Source organism: Podarcis gaigeae, assembly GCF_964106915.1.
Source record: "Podarcis gaigeae genome assembly, chromosome: 17".
NCBI classification, from domain to species: domain Eukaryota; kingdom Metazoa; phylum Chordata; class Lepidosauria; order Squamata; family Lacertidae; genus Podarcis; species Podarcis gaigeae.
This window is the reverse complement of record NC_139694.1, coordinates 13,031,276-13,049,592: the sequence shown is the minus strand read 5'-3', so window position 1 is coordinate 13,049,592 and position 18,317 is coordinate 13,031,276. Positions and strand designations below refer to the sequence as shown.

The following is an 18,317-nucleotide window of genomic DNA, read 5'->3' as shown; positions in this document are numbered from 1 at the left end:
GGTGGGGCAAGGGTGGGGCTGCATGATTGCTCTGGTGGGACCAGCAGATTCACAGCTGGTGCAACATCACAGGCCCAACCTCACTGTGGTCCAGGGAAGTAGCAGCAACACAAGTGCTGGGAGGGTGTCTCTGTGTGTCGGGACGTTGCAGATAAGTGGTAAGTCACTACATGAGCAACTTGTGAATTTAGCTGGTCTCCTTTCCCTGTCGCTTCCAAATCTGCCCTTTCTAAAGCAGGTGTTAAAAGCCTTGAACCCTTGAGCTTCATTAACTGAAATGGTTGAGAAAGCGTTGCAGACCCTGAAAATTCATAAGTAGCACACACATTCCCACAAAGAAATAAAAGGATCAAAAGAGCCCTTCTTCAGGCAGAATTGGGTAATCCAGATCACACCGGGTAATTCTGGCCCTACGATAAGGAAAAGAGACCTCCAACTGCATTTTTCAACTTCAAGAAAAGGAAAAATTTAAAGTCGCAAAATGGTCTTATGTTTCTTTGATTTTTCACTTGAATTGCATTCTAAGAATTAGAGGTTTTCAAAAAGAAAGCTCTTGATCTTAACTCAGGGCAGAAATATAAATAGACTGGCAAGCATTGCGGCAGCGTAGCCAGAAGTTTGTACTCTTTCGTTTAGCTGGTGAGGTTTTTCACATGTCAGAAAACTTCCAAAGTTCAAATGAGCACTTTAGAAGAAATTTGTTCCTGGTGTAGGAGGAATCTTAGCTTGCTTTTGCTTCCGAGTAGAAACTTACAGCCCATGTTTGAATAGCGGATGAAGGCACATCGCTAGATGTCATTCTCAGCTAAACCTGTGAACGGGCTCCTTTCGGTTTCTGACACTGCAGTGCCGAGAAGTGAGTTGCATGGTACTGGTAATGTCAAGGTTGCAGGTTCGACCTCCGAAAGGGACAGCTGCATATTTCTGCATTGCAGGGGGTTGGATGAGATGATCCTCAGGATCATGATTCTATGAATGTGTGGACTCAATGTCACTCAGAAGTACATTCTATTGGGACTTAGCTCCTGGATAAATCTGGTACTGTAAAGCAGTACCAGTGTTTCCCAAACTGGTGCTCTCCAGATATTTTTAACTACAAATCCCATCAGCCCCAGCCAGCATGCCTGTGTCAGGAGCTCGTCCTACTCTCAAGTAGAACCCTGGCAGAGACACATGCCCAACTGGCATGTTCTCTCCCTCCTGGTCAATCGTTCAGGAGCTTCAAAAGCTTTCTTCTGCCCGAACATCACAGCGATCAATGCCAACAGACACCGGCACACTTAGGGATCTGCAGAGTCTTCGCAGCTTGCGTAACAGACCTCAGCAACTTAGCATTTTGGCTAATCTACTTTATTTACATATAAACACACACGGAGCACTGCAACATGGCTCCCTCTCTCTCTAGCATCAGACAGCAGAGAGAAAAAGGACAAAGGACAATAGTCCCACTTCACGGAACACAGTAACACAAACATCCTACCTCTGTCACTTCCCACTCTGTGGAGTCAAAACATACACCATCATGTGATAGACAAAAATCCCATGACTGCAATCATGGAGCAGGAATTCTAACAGCCTGATGGTCAGAGATGATGGTGTTGGGTTTCTATTCCTCTCACTGTGCAGATATTGTGTAGGATTGGTTCATCACATGTCTGTGTTATGCATTCCAGCACCGACTGTTGGAATCACGGGAGCGGGTGTTTACTGTACTCTGTTTCTGTTTGTTTTTGCTTTCGCTTCTGACTTCTCTCCGAAGAAGACCAGAGAGAAGAGACATGTTTTCTTTCTATTAAGCCTTATGCTTAATAAAGTAGCTTAGTGCTTACAACCCCAGCCTAGCTCTGACTGCGTTTTATCTTTGCTGGACTTGGGATGTGTGCTCAATGTCTCCAAGACATGAGTCACTATAAATCATCGGGGAAGGCTGTCGGAACTCCCTAGAGCTGCACGCTGATGGGAGGGACAGGCTGGAAACGTTCCTGTCATTTGCCTGGGGGTCGTCCATGCCCCCGGTCGACCCGACAGATAGGAGTTGTAGTCCAAAACATGAGCAGGGTGCTCATTTGAGAAAGGCTGCTATAGGCATACAAACTGCCTTACAATGAGACAGATCACTTTAATCTCCAGATTCTTGCTTTTGAAGCTTCACCCGTACCCACCTCACCTCTGATGTCATGTGAAAACAGCCTCACGTGTTAAATGAGGAGGCTTGGTGGGCCAAGTCTGACCTACAGGTCTACCCATCGACTAAAACACCATATCACACCACTATTGCAAAAGCCTGGGCAAAAAGAGGCACCTTGACCAGATGGCAACAGCCTGTAGAGAGGGGAGATGGTTTTAAAGCCCAGGGGCTACCACCAAAAAGACTTTCCCATGTGTCACCACCGCTCAAGCCATGTTTGGCAGAGGCATAATGAAAGTGTGTTTCTGTGGCGATCACACAGGGCCCCCGGACGTTTGATGGTCTATTGACCCTGTGCCACCACTGCGATTGCTTTCTTCGCTGCCACCACCCCGTTTCTCACGGGGACACACGGAGTCCAGTCAGTTGTTAAGATTAACAAATAATCAAGTTTATTTTTAAATGCAGGAACAAGCTTATGGTTTCACTTAATTTTTCTTGTCAGCTTCTTAGATCTTAGTTCCTAACAACTTCAAACTGATTATTCCCAACTATCTATCTGACTCCACCTGACAATTACTCTCACTCTCTCACAATACAACTCTACCAACCAACACTTAATCCTCCCTCTTCCTTCTTCAACTCCCAAACCTCAACTGACTGTCAAAACCTCCCACTCTAACTTTTACTCCTCCTTTGCATTCCCACTGGCCAATCACAATCACACTCATTTAACCCTTTCCTTATGACCTACCTAGGAGGCAAACGTCACAGTCCCTGACGGATTTCCATGCTTGGGCAGGGCAGAGCAAAGGTGCTCCATTGGATATTTGGAGCCCAAGCTGTTTTGGATTTTATACGTTCACATACAAACTTTGAATTAGGCCCAAAAGAAAATTAGCCACACGAGCAGAACTTTTAAAAATGGTGCAGTATGTATCCTGCCATTGGTACCTGCCCGTATCCTGGCTGCCACAATCTTCACCAGCTGCAACTATTTGACTGTCTTCAGTATCATATAGAGTGCATTACAGTAGTCCAACCAGGAGATCACCAGGGACTATATAATTGTAGCCAGGCTTTCTCTGGCAAGGAAGGGCTATAGCCGGGAGCCAGCCAAAGTTGGGAGCAGTCTGGAAATGTTTTTTGTAAGTGGCCTACATAATTTTATTGATGGACAGCCATATAAATTTAATATATTAATACTATTTAGGAGAAATGTAAGCCTTTCCCTCTCTCTCTTTCCTCTCATCTCCCTCTGTCATCCCCTCCACTTTCGGAATTTTATTGTAAGTTCTTCGAGGAAAGGACATTACTTTTTAAAAATACTCCACTGTAAAATGGCATGTATATTTATGGCTGCAATCCTAACCCCACTTACCTGGGAGTAAGGCTGCACACAAGCCATACATTTAAAGCACACTCCCCACACCAGCAATCAGGGAGGGAACTATAGTCCTCCCTTCAAAGAGAGACAATTCCCGGTGCTCTTAACACACTACGGTTCCCAGGATCCTTTTGGGGGTGTGCTTTAAATGTATGCAGCCTAAGCACCATTGAATTCAATAGGATTTACGGTAGTTCTTAGGATTGCACTGTTCAGAAACTACTGCAACTACCAATAATAATGATAGTGATGTAAAAATAAACTTTGTTGTATTTCTCAATATGAAGAGAAATCGGGCAAATAACCTAAACAAACTTGGAATAGAGATCAATTCTAGTTCTAGTAAGTGTACATTTTTGTATTTTGATTCCATGGGATTGTGCCAAAGAACACAATCCTAACCATGTCTACTCAGGTGTACGTCCCATTTAATTCAATTGAGTAACTTCCAGGTAAGTACGGTTAGGATTGCAGCCTTTCCCCACCTACTCCAGAAAGCTTCTCCTGATATTGCAGAAATGGCAACTTATTTCATGCATGTGGTCAAATTTATTCTTATTACTCCAGAGCAGTCCTCGAGCAAACGAGTGCCATTTCCCCCCAAACCAAGTCCTGCAAAGTTTATTAGTACGATAAGAGAAGAATAGACTGTTAGGAGTTTCTTAGAATATTTTTGTGAAGTTACTGACTTGTCTAAGTAACGCCAGACAACATTGATCCATCCCCTCATTATAGCTGCAAGAAGCATTATCATCCACTACCAGGAAAGACACTTAGAACAGAGAAAAGCTTTGGAAAACCTGAAGAGCTGCCTCAATGGAAAAACTGACAAGATAAATAATCAGAGAATTAGATCGAGTATATACAGATGGTTTTGAAGCAATCTTTTACCTCCAGACCATCATTATCACGAAGAAGACACACAAAATGGAAGTACTGGTTACTATGGAAATAGTGGCTACACCTTCAATAACGTATCACTGAAATGCACTGGTCCCTCCGAAGAACATAAGGATCAAATTAGGCTTGTCCACAGGTTACACTGAACGCTGGTATAAGCCGTATGCACAAATGTTTGTCAGAAAGAGTGTGCACTTTTTTTTATTTGTACAGCTCAGCTGTTGTGTACACAAAAAGACCCATCCATTTTAGCATTGTGTATCTTCTTTCTTTTTGGTGACCCCTCATAGCCAAGTAGGATTGTCTTCCAAAAACATGGTTTTAACAGTGAGTCCTTAAGTGACTGTGGAGGCCAGTTCTGGATCCACATGTCCTTCCACAGTGGGGACATAGGTTTCCGGGTGGGAGTTGATCACGGTGAAGGTTTGCCAAGCGTGCCTTCCTCTTAGCACGTTTCTTCCTTTCATCCTGAGTTTGAGCGTCTTCAAAACCCATGGCACCCAACATCTGATAGCAACAACTAATAATAACAACTAATGCAGACTCCAGAGCTGGAGACAGTTCTGTGTATGGAGGCAGCGAAACAAATTCTAAAGTGGGATGCTGAAGTGAGCTAAAAAGAAGAAGAAGGCTAGTTAAGTTGCCTGCTTTTGACAAGGCCGAAAACCCACCTTATTGCTTAAGTTCTTTTTTCTTTTTCTTTTTGCATCTTTTCACACACTCCTACTGCAGGCTTCCTATTCCAGGTTAGCAGCTCTCGCATGCCTTTAATCTCCCTTGCAATAGAGGGGTTGCCAGTTAAATTGTCATTTTCTCAAACTCCCTGTCAAGTTCACCTCGTTGTGCACATACAAAATCAGCAGCACTTCGTCATATTGAATGTAGGATTAGTTAAACGGATGTGGATGTTTGTATTCATGGAGACATCCTTTCTCTGACTTTTGAGAAAAGTTCCCATTACGGTTAATAGAGTCAGCCTTAGAAGGAATTCAGCTTATATACAAGCTGATATTTATTTATTTTTCGAAAAGAGAACTTGGCATGGATATCGCTGCAACGCATAACAGTATAGTTTCTCTAATTTATGAGAGAACTATATGTTTCACATCTGAGAAGGAGGAAGAAACCTTCAATAATGGCTGCGTAAGAAAAGAGAATACTCTACAACAGCCAATGTGGTATCCTCGTTGCTGGAGGCCAACCTCTCAACCTGGTTCCCCCCACATTGGCGTGGGTGGAGCTATCGCCCTCACGACGGGGTGGCACCAGAATCACCCAGGGCTATTGCCCAATCATGTCAAAGGGTGATAGTGAGGAAAAGCATAAAAGCGGCAGCACTACATGTGCATGGCTTCTGCTTTGCGCTGCCGAAAACCCGCCCATCCTCCCTTTAATTTAGGTGTCCTTTGGCCTTGCTTTGGACTTTGGTTGGTTGCCCGTCTTGAGTCGGGGACTGGGTAGGAATTTTTTCCATTTGGCAAATTGGCACGGGCCACTTGGTTTTTGCCTACCTCTTAGCAATCGTCACAACTTTGTTAGGCGGTTAGGCATTGGGGGAGGGGAGGTCGGCCATCGCCTGCCCCTCCATTTTCAAGGGTATTCCATTAAAGGAAGCCAGGGCCTGGTTCCTGTCTGAAGTCCAGTTGAGGGTGAAGGCCATGCCAGGCCTCTGGGAACACCAGGGGAGATGCAGGTGAGTTCCCCCGAAGCAATTTCCCTTTGGGTGGTTTGCCCTTACAGACTTCCTGCAAAGGGGGCAGGAGTCAGATATAGTCTTGCCAATGCCTAAGCCAATACCGCTCTCATTCCTGTAATCAATACAGTTGTGGCCAAAATTTTGCCCCAAAACCTGAAACAAAATATCTGTGTCTGTGTGAATTTATTTACCCTAACGGGGGGTCGGCTTGAGAGCCTAGCTACGCAACCAACTCCTAGGGGCCAAGATCCCTCTGTCCTTACCAATAAAATATTTGAGGGGGCCAGGGCCCCCCGAAAGTTGATGGGCATTGCTATTCAAATGGTGTGTGTGTGTCACATCTTGTGATCAATTATGTGGGCTTGTGCTTACCTACCCTCCTTCAATATTTGATTATATTTGGCCCCCCTGGCTGTTATCATCTTCTTATGAAAGCACATATATGAACTGGCCTGTTCTGCCTGATAGAGAAGCAATGAGAAAGTCCTCTTGCTGCTCTCTGTGTGGGTGCCTGTACCAAATTTCTTCAAAAGAGCAGTGGTTTGACTTGCAACCTGATCATTTTCCTCCCCGTGTTGGGTATCATGGAAAACCACCGAAAGATGATTCAGCAGCCTGCAGTCCTGCAGCTGTGGGTTGGCTGGAACAGCAGTATTTCCTTCAGCTCGACAAAAGAACCCTGTGAATTCCTTCTCCGAGATTCAAAGACTTTCCCCAGCCACTTACTTGTTCAAAGTCTGCTAGGAGATAAGGGAGGAGGGCATTGCCTTCCTCTGTTATCTCTTCACAGACAATGAACAGTAGAAGTAACCACTGCCAGCTAACCCACTTTCTTGAAGGACACAATTCAGATATTCTTCCAACCCCACAGAAATGATGGCCGTTTGAAAAGTCACGCATTACAGAGGGGTTGCAGAGTAATTTTCTGGGAGTTCGTGGGAAAGGCTACGGCAAGGGTACCTTGGCACGGAATAGTACAGAAGGGAAAGCCAGAGATGTTCTGCTCTCGACACCAATTAAATCTGGACATAAAAATGTTGGAGTATAATGTTTAGCATTTCTAAGGCACTTTGGAGTGTTCAAAGTGCTTCACAGGCACAGAGTTAGTTTGCACTACATGGTAAACTGTAGTTTGGCTTACCAAGTCTTTCAGGTAGGAGCGGGGGGGAAAGTTCAGTTCACATTTAAAGGTAAATTCACGGTTGTTGAAACAGTTCATGAACCAACAAAACACAGCCCTCCTATGAAATTCACACTTATCTGAATGCTGCAGTGCAATTAATGTGCACAAAAATGCATATACTAAAGTTTGCATTAAAATGTATATGTTACTAAAAATACACTAATATAAATAATATACAAAATACATTGCTTTGCAAGAAGATGTTTGTTAGGCAAAATTGCATGCAAACGTGTATGTTATGATAAATTCACTCTAAAACGCTGGTAAATTTTCATGTAGACATCTTAAAATAAACACAGATTGATGTGAAAATGTGGAGAATTGAATTTAGGATTCGAAAAAAGAGAAACCGAGAGAAACCAAAGATTAGCTCATCCCTAGCTACGAACCAGGCCATTGTCTCAGTAATCTTTGGAAGATCTCTGCAAGCCAGACCAGGGTTTTAAAATTCCCATATAGTTGGGTTACTTAAAGCCACCAGAGAAAGAAAATCTCTGGGTGCACAAAATATTATTTATTGGGTCTAATGCATTTTGAATCGAATTTTCCTAGGGGTCCTGTAAAATAAAGCCCTCTGTGTTCTGCACTCTCCAAGTACTCTTTTGCAAAATGAATCACTTTTCAAGAGGGTAATTAGAGAGTACACAACACAGAGTGAGGTATTTTACAGTACCCCAGAGGAAGATTTCATTCAAAATGCAGTGGGCCTAATAAATGATATTTTGTGTATTAGAGGTTTCCACTCTTTCTTCCTGCTTTGGACCCTCTCCATTTTTTCTTCACTGAGGTGTGGTGAGATTTGGAGCAGGGCCTCTATGCTCACAGCTCACACAAGATATGGAGCGCATCTACGCAGATATGCGAATGTCAGGATGCTGTCAGCGGCTCCCGGCTGGTTGCCCAGGGAAGTATAAAGTCAAGTTTCTTTACAGTCCTTTATTATTTCAAACTTTATGGAGAGAGGTTATAGAACTGAAACTCTTGGATACTGGCGTTGTCCCAAGTGAATCTCCACCCCACCTCCAATCTCTCCCACTTCCTCATTTGTCACTTTTCTGGGTGCTGCTACATGCCCTTTGTCTTTGAGCTCTTTGCTCTCCTGCTTTTAAGGCTCGCCGGGTTCTGGGAGATGGAGGGTCTGGAATGCTTTCTAATGACAACGTGTCAGCCAGCTGCCGCTCTGCCTTTCCCATGATTTCTCAACTTTCCCCCTCATCTTCCTTTGATCTGCGATCTCCCACAAACCCCTGCTGTAAATCTATACTGTCTTCCTCTTCCTCCTCCCTGGGAGGGCCAGGATGGGGAGACGGTCTCCACCACTCCTCCTCTGCACAGCCCCTGACATCACCCCCCTCCAGTGTCCTCCTTCTTTGCCCAGTCCCTGACAGTGAAATTTTTGACTATGTAACTTGAAAAGCTGGCAACTTTTGATTGTTTTGATTTGGGCAGGCTTTGAATATGAAAATTGATTAGTATTACAGCTTGTCTATAAAATACTGTCAAATACCAACCTCCACTATGTGCTACTTGGTACGTGTTCCCAGATCCAAAAACAACACTAATCTGCAGCTCCGAAATACTATCCACTATTAAATACTATTGAATACATCAAATGTACTAGGATATGGTAAAAGCTATGGTTTTCCCAGTAGTGATGTATGGAAGTGAGAGCTGGACCATCAAGAAGGCTGATCACTGAAGAATTTATGCTTTTGAATTATGGTCTGGAGGAGACTCTTGAGAGTCCCATGGATTGCAAGAAGATCAAACCTCTCCATTCTGAAGGAAATCAGCCCTGAGTGCTCACTGGAAGGACAGATCTTGAAGCTGAGGCTCCAGTACTTTGGCCACCTCATGAGAAGAGAAGACACCCTGGAAAAGACCCTGATGTTGGGAAAGATGGAGGGCACAAGGAGAAGAGGACAACAGAGGACATGATGGTTGGATAGTGTTCTCAAAGCTACTAGCATGAGTTTGACCAAGCTGCGGGAGGCAGTGGAAGATAGGAGTGCCTGATGTGCTCTGGTCCATGGGGTCACAAAGAGTCGGACACAACTAAACGACTAAACAACAACAACAACAATGGTACAGCAACTTTTTCAAACTGCTCCCAAGTAACCCTGGAACAGAACTTTTTTCCAGTCTCAAGTCCAGGCTTCTACATTTCCCCATAAGTTTTCTTTAAAAAAAAAAAAAAAAACCTCCTGGAAAATCACCAGTATTTTTGTATGCAATTTTTCTAAATATACACATTTTTCAGACCAGTTTTCCCTAATGTGGATGCATCTTTATGTGTCATTTTCACCAATATATGCATTTGTTATGCACACTTTACCCTAGTATATGCATTTTTGTACACTTTACTTGGCTGGAGAACTTGGTTGCAAAATTCAGATAAGTGTGAATCTTGAAGGACAGCTGCACTTTGGTTCACATATTGTTTCAGAAATTGCAAATTAGGCAAGTTTGCATCTCAGTGTGAGACTGAATTGAATTTCTCCCTTCTTTCTAGTCAGAACATAGGTAGCAAGCGCCCTATAGAAGTTATGGGACACCAGCTCCCATCAGCCCCAGCCAGCAGGGCCAAATTGAAATTGTGGCAGCTGTGGTCCTTCAATATCTCAATAGCATCATGCTGGTTAGCCCTGCCTGGTCGACACTGACTACCAGTGTCTCTCCAGGATTTTGGACTTGCATGTCTTTCCTGGAAATTGTTTGAATCTGGGATCTTTTGCATGCAAGACATGTGCTCCACCAGTGAGCTATGGAGCTCTTTTGTATCCTCATCAGGGGTTTCTTAATGAGAAATTCAGTAATATCAGACAAGCTTCCCTGGCAGCAAACATGTCCACCACTACTGATCCGCAGCTACATGGGTTTTTGCTGTGTATCTTCTAGGGCACATTCTCTGATCACAATGGGCAGTAATGCGGCCCAACAAGGCCCATTGATGAATCCTATAACATTCCCCAAGAATCTTCAAATAACCAAGTAGGAGCCATCAGGTAGCAAACACTGAAATCTAGTATGTTTGAGTGTCAAATGTAGGTTACCAAATACACAAAGAACATGGGAGCATGCAGAGGGCATCTGGACAATATTTTGACACCAACATTTGATAAGGAGAATTCTGAGGAGCACATTCATTTCTGCTCTCTCTCACACCCTTAGACTTCTGCCCTATACTCAGATTTGGAAACCCTCTTTTTTCCCCTGTCAAAGGCTGCATTCCCTTGGGAAAAGTCTGTCTGGAGCTATGCTGGATCTGGACAGGGGCAGAACCCCAAATGAGTGAAGCTCCCGTTTAATTTTCTTTCAGCCACCTCCATCTTTGCCTCTCTCTCTCTTTCTCTTCTGCCCCACCAGGAACACGCACAGCCCTGCCAGCCTTAGTCTACCTGCCTTCGTACTTACAACCAGCCCAAGTGGGCTGCAATGGCAGTCAGCTTCCTTCTCCTTAGCCCTTGTAGAATTCAGCAAGGAAGGAAGATGGGGTCAAAACCGTAATTAGTTAGCTCTGCCTACTGTTGTCTTTTGCTGTATCTGCACCAATGGGTATCAGACACACTGCTCCCTCCTTCTCCCATCAGTCCATTTTTTAAAGTTCCCATTTTCCCCTTTGGCTTTTCTCTGCCTCTGGACCCCACAGCCACATGAAATCAGCCTGAGGGACGCATGGAATTAAGCCAAGGGATAATGTGGTTAAGCCCTCGGCCTGCAGGTTCTCCACCCCTGCTACACTCAAATTATTTGGGAGTAAGCTGCATTGAACATAGTGGGGCTTGCTTATGAGTAAGCATGCATAGAACTGCTCTGTTAGGCCTTTATTCATATGCCTGGGATGGGGTTCCATTGAACATCACAGGACTTGCTTCTGAGTTTACATGCATAAGATGGTGCTGTGAGCTGCTACAACACAACAGGAAATGTGTATATATATATATGTTAGCTTAAGACCACCAGCTATTACAAGGACTTTACTACAGTGGTACCTCGGGATGTGAATGGGATCCGTTCCAGAGCCCCGTTCGCATCCCAAACAGAACGCAAGACATGACGGCGCGTCTGCGTGTGCGCGGGTCGTGTTTCACTGCTTCCGCACATGTGCGAGCTGCGAAACCTGGAAGTAACATGCTCCATTACTTCTGGGTTGCCACGGAGCGCAACTCGAACGCGCTCAACCCGAAGCACATTCAACTCGAGGTATGACTGTAGTAGCAAACGACCCATTGGTATGTATACAGTGGTACCTTGGTTTACATACGCTTCAGGTTACAGACTCCACTAACCCAGAAATAGTGCTTCAGGTTAAGAACTTTGCTTCAGGATGAGAACAGAAATCGTGCTCCAGCGGTGCGGCAGCAGCAGGAGGCCCCATTAGCTAAAGTGGTGCTTCAGGTTAAGAACAGTTTCAGGTTAAGAACGGACCTCCAGAACGAATTAAGTACTTAACCCAAGGTACCACTGTATTCGCTTCCCCATAAAATCTCCCTCTCAGCCCCCCTCCTGACTGTCAGCTGTGAGCATCAAACAATATATTATTATTAATATTATTCAGAAATGAACATACTTCACCAGCACAAATATCAGTCCTTATATCAAAGGAGTAGCAGGAAAAGGAGCCCTCTGTCTATGATAAAGGAAAGTATCTTAACCCACATCACCAAAGCTCGACACACTGCCATCTATAGCAGGCTCATTTGCTTTCTGCCTTATCTGTCCCAGAGCATAATCATTCGCAGTGGCATCTCCACGTCTCTCTATAATTTGGGGTGATATGTGACATTAGGCTATATTTCATTTAGGTGCGGCACCTGCACTTTGGTGTTTAAGAACATCTGATCGGGAGAATTGCCCTACAAGAAGGCATGGGGCTATTTACGGCCTACAATAACTCAGCGTGAGTTACAGAAGTGCAGCCCAGATCCTAATGGGCTGATTACCCCTTCTGCCGAATCATCAGTAAAGATATTAAAGAGAAGCAGCTTGTGTTCTGGCGGTAACAGCCTATGTGACAGCTCCAGCTCAGTTCGCTGCTACCTCTTCCCGCTCCTTGTTTACAGAGCCACAGACAGCTTTAAGCCTATGTGACAACGCTCAAGGCCAAGTGAAGTCGAATTGATTTTCCAAGATTACAAGGAATACTCTACCTTATGCTTTTCTTTCAAATAATAATTTTACCTGTGGCAATCATAGGGTCTGAAGGGAGCGGGGAGGACAGAGATACCCGTCAGTGTGGCCTTACTCTGCACCAGGTTTTAGCCTTCAGCCGATGCCCACCTGAAAGCCCATTCAGTAAGAACCTGACCCATCTTGTCTTGGAGGCCGGTCCATTCTAGGGACACAGGTGGCACTGTGGTCTAAACCACCGAGCCTCTTGCCTTGCCGATGATAAGGTCAGTAGTTTGAATCTGCGCGATGGAGTGAGCTCCCGTTGCTTTGTCCCAGTTTCTGCCAGCCTAGCAGTTCGAAAGCATACCAGCGTGAGTAGATAAATAGGTACTGTTGTGGCGGGAAGGTGCACAGCGTTTCTGTGCGCTCTGGCACTCATCATGGTGTCCCATTGCGCCAGAAGCGGTTTAGTCATGCTGGTCACATGACCCAGGAAAGCTGTGTGCTGAGGAACACTGGCTCCCAAAGTCTGAAAGCAGAGATGAGCGCTGCACCCTATAGCCAAATTCATCTGGACATAAATGTCCAGGGGTCCTTTGCCTTTACCATTCCAGTGAATCTCAGTCTGCCCTCAGCCAGTTCCCTGCATCTGACCGTCTTCTTACCGTCTTCTTACTTACAACCATTTTTCTAGAAAAAGAGATGCTGGAACTCACCATGAACACCTCCCTTGTTCTCTTTGTGAATGCGAATGGCAGCCACCTGAGAGGTGGCGCCATTTTTTTCCTGGAGAGTTCCAGCTGGAAAAAAGTGCTGCTTACAACTGGTCCAAGGAGTGGCATTTATAGAATTTTATCATGCAAAATAACCAAAGCATTGAAACAGAAAGTAACAGAAATAATAAACTAAAGTGGCAAAGGGAGATCCAGCCTGTAACAATATACTGTAATATAATATGGAATGTCAATGCAGATATGGATATCAAGGAATAAGCAACCAGTTACTGAAAATACAAAACAATACAGAACTAAATTTCAACAAGACTGAACTACCAATATGTATCATTATGTTAATATTCCTATCAATGAAATGAATTCCATATATAGAAAAAAAATCATGCATCTGTGAAGTTAATGTACAAATTCCTTGAGGAAGTGCACTTACTGTTGTTATGCAGTAGTACAGATAATATTCATAATCCCCCACCCTCAGTCGAGTCAAACTGATCAGTTAGTCTCTCCCATGACTTTAAGAACAGCAGAAGCAGCTAAGAAGGGAGAAGAGGAGTTTAGGAATTTTCTTTTTTTTAAGAATAGCTTTTTAAAAAATAGTTTTATAAGCTGTGTGTCTTTGTTTCTCATTATTATCACCACCACCACCATCACCATCATATACATTTATTGTAACTGTTAAGAGTGCATTTCTGTTTATTATTTGCTGGTGTTTTGAGAGTTACTTTTATTGTGTAGTATTATATTCCAATAGATTGTTGAATATTACTTTATTTGATATAAGCCGTTCCATTTTAAAGTTTTGCTTTATTATGAGTTTTTCTATTGGCTCAGATTATTATAAATTTTGTGGGGTTTTTTGTATATTTTGTTGCTGTGAACTGCCCTGTGTATAATAATATAGAAAGGCGGTGTACAAATTGCAAGTGAAATGAAAATGTAATGAAAAATTGACAAGCCTTGAGCCCCAGTGGCACTACTGAAACTCGGATACTGTAGTAGCCACTATAGTTAACACTATTCCAGCTTCTGTAATCTCAGAGATGACATGTTATTCTTGTTTGAAAATCAAGAAATTCTGCAAACCCACCCATCATCTTGCAGAAAAGAGCAGTTGCCAAAAAGAAGGGCATCCCTGTGAACATTGTCATGGATTATTCTGGGATGCACACTGACATAGTTCAAGCCAAGAGACTGGCTTGAGGAAGCAAATCTATTTATTCTCCAAGGGGAGTTTAAAGATTGATTAGTACCTGTTCGTCATCCTTGCTCAGTGTGAGACTTGCCTTCCAGTGCTGCAAGTGCCATTCATCTGAAATGCACTTCTTGGGAATGATCATGTCAGCAAAACTTTATGTCACATAAAACAGCCATTGGGTATGTGTGTGTGTGGTGGAGGGATCTAGAAGATACAGAGGACAGGGAAGAAGAGTAATCTTTTTCAGCTCACACATAGATTCATGAGCTCAGATGCAAGAGCTCTAGGGCAAGGAAGATTGCGAGATCTCCTTTATGAGATATCCCTTCCTTCAGAACATCACAGATCTATTATACACAATAGATGATGCACCCAGCGGGTGGGGGGGGGAGAGGGGAACAGTTCTTAAAATATATGCTTCACTTTATCTATGGGCCAAGACAAACAGCAAATGGAGACACCTGAACTTAAATTAATTTACCGTGTTTTTTGCTCTATAAGACTCACTTTTTCCCTCCTAAAAAGTAATGGGAAAATGTGTGTGCGTCTTATGGAGCGAATGCAGGCTGCACAGCTATCCTAGAAGCCAGAACAGCAAGAGGGATCGCTGCTTTCACTGCGCAGCGATCCCTCTTGCTGTTCTGGCTTCTGGGATTCAGAATATTTTTTTTCTTGTTTTCCTCCTCTAAAAACTAGGTGTGTCTTGTGGTCTGGTGCATCTTATAGAGAGAAAAATACGGTACTTAATTTAAACCGAAAAGCAGCTTCGGAGGCTGTGGTCATTGAAAGAAACCCAGTGAGGGACAGTTGCAACTTCACCTTTTCCCTTTCTTCTGTTTTTCTAGTCAATTCCTCCCCCAACAGCTGCTTTCTTACAGGAATCTTGTTCTCTTCTAAGGAGAAACGCAGATGGCAGAAACCAGTTCAGAGTAAGGAAAGTTCAGATGGGGAAATGGCAAAGCACTTTCACCTATCTGCTGTTCCTCTGTGCTGCACCCCTCACTTGATTTTCAGTTTAATAGGTGCCCCTCATGTGTACCTTTTAGTTTGGCCCTATGTCTCCAAACTGATCCCAAAGGCTTACTTTAGATGCAACGAGGTGAGCAGCCATTTGTCTAGAGCATCATCCTATGATTGGGAAATCAGAAAAAGACGATCAGCTCTGTCCAATCCCATCGTCCCATGACTGAACCTGGAACTTCCCATCGCGCTGGCTTGCTGAATTGACTCTACCATGATATAGAAGGAGTCACTGCCTCTGGCAACTCTGGGGAACCATTAAAAGTTGGCAAACAGTCCAATACTGAATGTGCTATTATATTATTTACTACTAGAGGAAATACTCTTTGGATATCCACAATGTCTCAGTCCAGCCCTTCAATATTTGATATTACCATCCAGCAGATTGCAATTAAAATGGCACTGCCTTGGAAAATTAAATACTTTTTCGAATGGGTAATAAAGTCTTGATTAATGTTGTTTATCTGGAAATAAAGTGCTTTCTCTCTTTTTTGGAAGCATGATGAGATTTCTCCTCATTTCAGTCTCCACAGTGCCCAGGTACAGTCCCATTTTCTAATGTTCCTTTTACAATGCGGTACATGCTGGGTTTTGGAACTTTGGCTCTTTGAGGAATATACTGGCAATTCACACGAAATTTCATTTGCGCCAGTGGACATGGTGTGACAGAACAGTGAACATCATTGGACGACAGTGCTATTCCCTCGCCCTTTCTGCACATACATGCTTTCTGTTCCCTTATGATTCCGCCAGAAAGAACCATACAGTGGTACCTCAGGTTAAGTACTTAATTCATTCCGGAGGTCCGTTCTTAACCTGAAACTGTTCTTAACCTGAAGCACCACTTTAGCTAATGGGGCCTCCTGCTGCCGCCGTGCCGCCGAAGCACAATTTCTGTTCTCATCCTGAAGCAAAGTTGTTAACCTGAAGCACAATTTCTGGGTTAGCAGAGTTTGTAACCTGAAGCGTATGTAACCTGAAGCGTATGTAACCCGAGGTACCACTGCACACCAGTATACTGTCTCAGACTTTGTCACTTTACTCCTATGATCTTCTGGGTTAAGGGGACTGCAAACAGGTTGCTTTCTGGAATCGTGTAACACAGAAATGAGCGCTAAAAAAGCACTATGTTTCATTAGCTTTCCAGAAGCAGATTTTACATTGTGTGAAAGTTCGAATATAATGTGGAAACTAACAGATAGGGAGGAAATGGAATAAACTGCCCTCCGAATTCAGCCAAGACAAAAAACGAAGAGGGTGAAAAACTGGGAGCCCTTTCTGGGTACAGTGGTACCTCTGGTTAAGAACTTAATTTGTTCCGAGGTCTGTTCTTAATCTGAAAATGTTCTTAACCTGAGGTACCACTTTAGCTAATGGGGCCTCCCGCTGCTGTCGTGCCGCCAGAGCACGATTTCTGTTCTCATCCTGAAGCAAAGTTCTTAACCCGAGGTACTATTTCTGGGTTAGCGGAGTCTGTAACCTGAAGCATCTGTAACCTGAAGCATCTGTAACCTGAAGTACCATTGTATAGAAATGACTAGTTATGACAGTGAGCTTTATTTCTCTTACAAGCTGCCCTGGAAATCTCATAGAACTTCATTACTTTGAGATTTCATTTTCACTTTGGATAAAAAGATATCATTCGGCAATGTGACAGCTCCACAGGGTATTGTATCCACGGCCATCGCTGACTTTGCCAAATCAACATGGAAAATTCAAGACTATTACTTTCTCCTTTTAAGTACCACCACTAACACCCCTGACACGTAGCTTACTTTTTCCCTCCCTTCCTAATGCACTGAACGAATTCTGTGTCGACTCAAAAAATAAATGCGGGGTGACTTCAGACTTTACCTTCTAGAAAGCTCTTGAAGGAAAACTCTCCATCTCTTTACCAGGGGAGAAAAACACAGATGTGGCTTAAATTGAGTTTCATGGCTGGATGGAAGATGTTGCTGAGATACCGGATAGGCACTTCCACCCGATTCATCTTGTCAGGCAATGGACATTAGCTATCAAAGATTTGTTTCCTAACAGAGATTTATCTGCAATGTACACTCTAAATGTCAATGGTTTTTCATGATACAAGCAGACTCCCCTCAAAGCTGCATGCAAAAAGTAATGGATTATTCTAGGTGTTGAGTTCTTATTAATTTAATACAAAGCAACGTCACTCACTTTGTGGGTTCAGAGCTAGAGGCTGTTTATTAATGGACAGGCTGACATAGGAAAATGGATGCAGCCACAACAACAAGCTAAAGGGTGGGGTCTTAGCTCCAACCCTTAATGATTAGAGACAATATTCAACTCTATAATCACTAATTATTACACGGGGGGGGGGGCTACAAAATATTTATTTTTATTTTATTTATTAAATTTGCATGCCATCCTTGATCCGAAGATCACAGGGCGGTTCGCAGCTTAAAAATACAAACTGAAAACACAAAATACATAATTGAACAAAAGCAAGACAAACCAATGAAACCGCCCCCCCCCCAACACATTTAAGAGGTCATAGTTTCCCCGTTCTCATTTTCTGGAAAATGTGAGGGGCAGTATTGCTAGTTATATAAAGAAGTTGCTTGCACAGTTGGCTAAGGAGTAGAGATTGTACCAGCTGAATGTCCAGCAGGTGGTGGATGCTAGATCAAAGGAGGCAAGGTTAGGCAGGAGACGCTCCTTGACACAGCTTGTTCAGGCTTCATGTGACCCTGCAGATGTTTCTGGACTCCGTTTCCCATCAGCCACTGTGGCCAATGGCCAGGGATGATGAGAGTTGTGGTCTTGAAACAACTGGAGATCCACAGGTTCCACACCCCCCCCCCGGGCTTCCAGGAAGAGAAAGAAATATGGCAAGAAACCGTAAGGCTAGTGACTTGGGATGCATTCCAAAGCCAAAAGATGGAACCAAGCAAATCACCTGTCACTAAGCTTGAGAGACTGCATGCATTGTGAAATAATA

General features: G+C 43.6%; 1 long non-coding RNA gene across 1 annotated transcript in view; it reads left to right on the top strand.

Annotated features, from left to right (window-relative positions):
- LOC310835302 overlaps window positions 1-18,317 on the top strand; it is a 489,753-nt gene that overhangs the window by 411,032 nt on the left and 60,404 nt on the right. Inside the window, exon 2 of the long non-coding RNA XR_014559528.1 lies at window positions 4,748-4,849. This is a non-coding gene — a long non-coding RNA (uncharacterized lncRNA). The remainder of the gene's footprint in view (window positions 1-4,747; window positions 4,850-18,317) is intronic.